This window comes from Panulirus ornatus, chromosome 32, assembly GCF_036320965.1.
Source record: "Panulirus ornatus isolate Po-2019 chromosome 32, ASM3632096v1, whole genome shotgun sequence".
NCBI lineage: Eukaryota > Metazoa > Arthropoda > Malacostraca > Decapoda > Palinuridae > Panulirus > Panulirus ornatus.
In genome coordinates, this window is record NC_092255.1 from 23,400,501 (window position 1) to 23,406,087 (window position 5,587).

At 47.0% G+C, this 5,587-nt stretch overlaps 2 non-coding genes across 2 annotated transcripts; both read left to right on the forward strand.

Moving 5' to 3' along the window:
* Positions 1-2,765: 2,765 nt before the first annotated feature.
* On the forward strand, positions 2,766-2,837 carry TRNAQ-CUG (transfer RNA glutamine (anticodon CUG)). The gene has a single exon. It is a non-coding gene; the product is annotated as a tRNA-Gln (tRNA).
* Positions 2,838-3,749: 912 nt separating this feature from the next.
* On the forward strand, positions 3,750-3,821 carry TRNAQ-CUG (transfer RNA glutamine (anticodon CUG)). The gene has a single exon. It is a non-coding gene; the product is annotated as a tRNA-Gln (tRNA).
* Positions 3,822-5,587: the final 1,766 nt, after the last annotated feature.

The window sequence follows — 5,587 nt, forward strand, 5'->3', positions numbered from 1 at the left end:
GGGCGTATAATTTGGAGTACATGTTTCAGGAATATTGACATACCGTGCCGTAATTCTAAGAGTCTACTGACATATCCTCATATTGTCATGCACGTATTTCATGATTTCTTTGGAACGTGTGAGAGCCGACGTGAAAGAGTTCTGTAACCGGAGTGATTGTCGTAAGGGAAAGAAAGGAAGAACAGAATATATGCGGAGGAGAAACACAGAGGAAACCTAAAAACTTCGGCTGATACGATGGGAAAGAGCGAGAGTTTCCTCTCCCTCGACCACGGCTTCTTTTCATATCTACTGTGTGAGGGACGAAAATATCATCCGACGTAGCTAGGACTTGGGGCTGCTCTAAACTGGAATATTCATGGTCACTCGGGCAGATACGGCGTCAGGTTTAACACACAACAGGTATTCTGGTGATGTTTGGGCAAGAGTTAACGCGTGGCTCTCAACGTGACATACCAGTGTTCTCAACACACACAACACACACGTCGCCCATAGTTCAGCCTCCCACCTCCTGTATCTCAAACCACTTACGGTATAGTCTTGAAGGCGAAGGTAGGTAGATGGAGGTTCATGATAGCGAAAAAACCGACTTCCTCAAACACTTACAAATACCGACAAAGACATTGTCAGTATCAATTTGCAATAATTAGCATCATTTTGAAGAGTCGCACACAAGAATGACATCATATTACAAGCTTATTTTTCCTAACGCATTTCGGACTCTTTATCCATGTATGTCAATAAGTCTGTATCGTCATCGCACTGAAAGTTATATTTCCTCATTGTTTCACTGTCCACAAATCTACTTATCCATCTCTCGGTCTGTCTGTATGCGGTCACAATCTCTGGACGAACTAAAGAGTAATAAGTATTCAGACACAAATATTCCACAAAAATATCTAAAACACCACTCGATCAAAACCGAATAGATAAAACAACCTTACGAAACAGGAGTCCAATTCAAATATGAAGGTTTGAATATCACGAAAAAGGAATCATTTTGAAGCAGAACAGAACTGGCAAACCCGACACACATAGACCGTATGTCCATAAGACAAGACAGGCACTTCGTAACCCTGAAGTAAGTCATCAATGCATTACTATACATGTTATAATGGGTCTGGACTGGATGGAGACAGACAGACAATACGTCTATTATCATCACGAATAATTTTCTTTGATGGTAAACCTACCAGAGGAGGGAGCTTACCCTCAACCAGGGGTTTCCAACTCGCTGTTTTCAATCGTCCTGAAATTATGGTGTCGGCCATGGGAACCAGGGGCACACGACAGCTGTGTGGAGGGGGTCAGCGTCGGCATAGTGGAGGGGGGTCAGCGTCAGCATGGGAGGATGGGGGGGTTGAGAGCAAGTCGTCACCATGGGCACACTAGCCATTAGTGACGCTTGCATGACGTCCCATTCATGATTTGCCATGCACCGCGGGGGGGATGCTGGGGCCTCGCCACTCCCTCCAGACCCACATTGCATGGCGTGGGAAGCAGACATGGGGAGGATGAGGAGGTGAGGGGGAGAGGAGCACGAGAGGTAAAGCGCTCAGGCTACGGGGTGGGGATTATGGCCTTATTCAAGTAATGGGTTAGTGACTGGACTGCATGACGCATGGTGTGTGTGCTGCTGGCTCCGGGTCCAGTCATGACGCATGGTGTGTGTGCTGCTGGCTCCAGGTCCAGTCATGACGCATGGTGTGTGCTGCTGGCTCCGAGTCCAGTCATGACGCATGGTGTGTGTGTTGCTGGCTCCGGGTCCAGTCATGACGCATGGTGTGTGCTGCTGGCTCCGAGTCCAGTCATGACGCATGGTGTGTGTGCTGCTGGCTCCGAGTCCAGTCATGACGCATGGTGTGTGTGCTGCTGGCTCCGGGTCCAGTCATGACGCATGGTGTGTGTGCTGCTGGCTCCGGGTCCAGTCATGACGCATGGTGTGTGCTGCTGGCTCAGAGTCCAGTCATGACGCATGGTGTGTGTGCTGCTGGCTCCGAGTCCAGTCATGACGCATGGTGTGTGTGCTGCTGGCTCCGGGTCCAGTCATGACGCATGGTGAGTCCTGCTGGCTCCGGAAGCGTCGCTGCCCCGGGGTAGGGTGAGGGGTGGCCAAGGCCACAGAGAACAGGGAGAAATTGGAAAAGATAAATGGAGTATAAAATGAAAAATGCAATAAAAGATGATGGAAAAGATAACCGATTATGAGAAGGAAGACTGACAGGAGCAACACGTCTGGAAGCATAACAGGAAAGATGCAATACAAGGAGGAGATGAGGGAAAAGAGTTATAAGAAAGAGGTAATAAAAGAGGAATAGGATGGAAAAGGTATCTGAATACATGTAGGGAAAAGATGAGTTATTAGAAAGAGGTAATAAAAGAGGAATAGGATGGAAAAGGTATCGGAATACATGGAAAAAAAAACCAACGTAAGAAAAGAGGGAGACCATAGAAAAGATAAAGGAGATTACTGAACAAAGGGACAATATGAGAGATAACATGAAAAAGATATGAGAGTATAAGGAATAAATGAGGAAAGGATGAATGAGGCTGTGAGAGATGGTAAGGTCATGAGAGGGGCCGCCAGGTAGATGTAGGGAAGGGGTTGTGGTGGGGACGTGGAGGGAAGGAGGGCCGGTGTGGAGGGTGCTGGGGCTGGCGAGGAGAGGGAGGTAGGATGATGCCGAAGGATATGGGGGGGTGGGTCAGGGTGAGAGGGTCAGCCAGGCAGGTTATCGAGGAGAGATACGGCGCGCTTATCTACAGGTCCCATGGTGTAATGGTTAGCACTTTGGACTCTGAATCCAACAATCCGAGTTCGAGTCTCGGTGGGACCTTGACTTCGTTTTCTATAGTCACTATAATAGATGCAGGTGGGTCATGCGGCGTCCACTCTCTCCGCTCCTCAAGCACTCTCGTCATCGTTATTTTTCATCATCAAGCATTTCATACCAAGTTTATTCTCTTTTCTATCAAAACAGAACTTGAAAAATGTTTTCACTCCACCCCGTGGCCCAGTCCAGACTTATGTCTACCTCTTTACGCTGGTGTTCCACAGAATAAGACGGTCCTTGATGTGGTACAGTTTTAGAGTTGCTGGTCCTTGATGTGGTACAGTCTTAGACTTGTTGGTCCTTGATGTGGTACAGTTTAAGAGTTGTTGGTCCTTGATGTGGTAGAGTTTAAGAGTTGTTGGTCCTTGATGTGGTACAGTTTAAGAGTTGTTGGTCCTTGATGTGGTAGAGTTTAAGAGTTGTTGGTCCTTGATGTGGTACAGTTTAAGAGTTGTTGGTCCTTGATGTGGTACAGTTTAAGAGTTGTTGGTCCTTGATGTGGTACAGTCTCAGACTTGTTGGTCCTTGATGTGGTACAGTCTCAGACTTGTTGGTCCTTGATGTGGTACAGTCTCAGACTTGTTGGTCATTGATGTGGTACAGTCTTAGACTTCTTCAGTAACATACAGGCGGTAATACGATGTTGGAAGTAGCGACGCCCAGTAGACAAGATCCGTTGAGACACAGCACAAGGCTGGTGTACTGCTTGGATGAAGACGAGGGCACGAACAACAGGCTGGAGGAATCTGCCAGTGCTATACGAGTCCCGCCCGCGTGAAGGGCGGTGGGTTGGGGGTGAAGGGTGGCGGGCTGGAGCGGTGGTGGAGGGTTAGGTGGAGGGTGGGAGGCAGCAGAGCAGGTTGGGACGGTCAGCCAGGCAGGTTAAGCAGGAGAAAGTCGACTACGGTTCTCATCGGTCCCATGGTGTAATGGTTAGCACTTTGGACTCTGAATCCAACAATCCGAGTTCGAGTCTCGGTGGGACCTGGCCAAGTATTTTCGTTTCCTTCAAATCCTTTTACATTTTCCATTGCTCCATCTTCCTTTTTCCCTTAAGACTGGTAGAAAAAGATATATCAATGATAGGGAATCATTCTTCCACAAGGAGTCACCTTACGGGCAGGTTGAATATTCAGTGCTATGCAAGGAACGTGTAAGCTGGCAATGTTGAGAGTCGGCAGATTAAAGCCACACTGCTCTCCTCTCAGCCCACACACACACACACACACACACACGCAGAATTTCAGCAGTCTCGCCGTTGCTCAGGGAACACACAGGGAAACCATTCGACCATCACATCCACATTACCTTTCTCCCTTCCTGTATTATGCAGGTCTGCGAGTTACAGCCGAGGTACTGTGCGGACCAACCCTCCGGTATGAGTTAACACTCGTGCGCATAAACTCGATTTACTAGTTACAGTAGATCTTTTATCACACGCGTTCCTGGGGTGATGAATTACCCTCTCTATCTAACCAGGCCTTGCAGTTCCACACAGTAGTCGAAGAAACTATCCATCCATTGTCTGCTTTACTGTCAGGATCTGTGGCATAGATTCTATACTGCTGGTCAGAGAATCATTTCCTTCCTTCTCCAGTATCTCGAGGGGTCTCCCCCACCAAACTTGGCACGGATCCTTGGAGCCCAGTAGAGCGCTGGTCGAGCCGCAAAGCGAGCCTACTGCCGGCTATTTGCTAATAGATGTTATGCAACAATCAATTATTTATTCTATGTACTGATGGCCCAAAGGCAACAGCGGCGAGGAAAGATCACACAGCATAGAAAATAACCTTGAATCTTAATTTCATGTAATCTCTTGTATTCTAAGTGGCATCCCGATTATACCCTGCAATTATTCATAGGATTCATCAACCGAACTTATGAATCCGTTCTTCACTTTGCGAATTATCCTGCAGGGTTTTGGTCCACGCCTTTCATAATTCATAACCGATACTTTACGATAAAGGCGGATGCATTCTCAGAGCAAAACATTGTCCGTTACGACACAATACAGGACGGAACTCGATCAACACAGCACTGAAGCTTATCATTTGTCCCGCTGATGAGCGAGTCACATCATCACTATGTTATCATCACTACACTATGTTATCATCGGGGACGGACGCCATCAACGACGCTTGTGCAGCAGCCTGGGCAGGCCTTCTGTCTCATCCAAGACTGATTGTCATTATGCAGATGAGGGAATAATGATATTTTGATTAAATTGTTCTCCGACGAGAACCGAGTTCGACGAGATATTATGTACGAAACGAAGTATTCACCAGGAAGAATGAGCTTAGGAATATTAACGTGCGTATTATATGTACACAATACACCATGTGCGTGTGTGTGTGTGTGTGTGTGTGTGTGTGTGTGTGTGTGTTCTACTGGTTACGTAATCCTTCAGTTCCGTCTTGCACATCAGCTGGCAGCAATATTATTACACAGCGACGCCAAACACCCATTACGAAAGCATCTCTTTCCCGGATTCATTCACTTCTCAGAACGTTCGGCATTACACATAAAAACGAATCTGGGTAAATATGTGGGAAAAAAGACTATATTCTAACAATACTAATTAAATCATAAGTCGACATACTCAGCAGTCATGTAACAATATGTTTTACTTCAAGTGATGTTCCTTCAGTGAAGTGCTCCCATAAGGTCACTAATCAGCCTTGTGACGATATATCGTCTGATCCTTACCAACCTTCAACGAAATGCGGTACGACTCATCGAAGCAACAGGTCAGC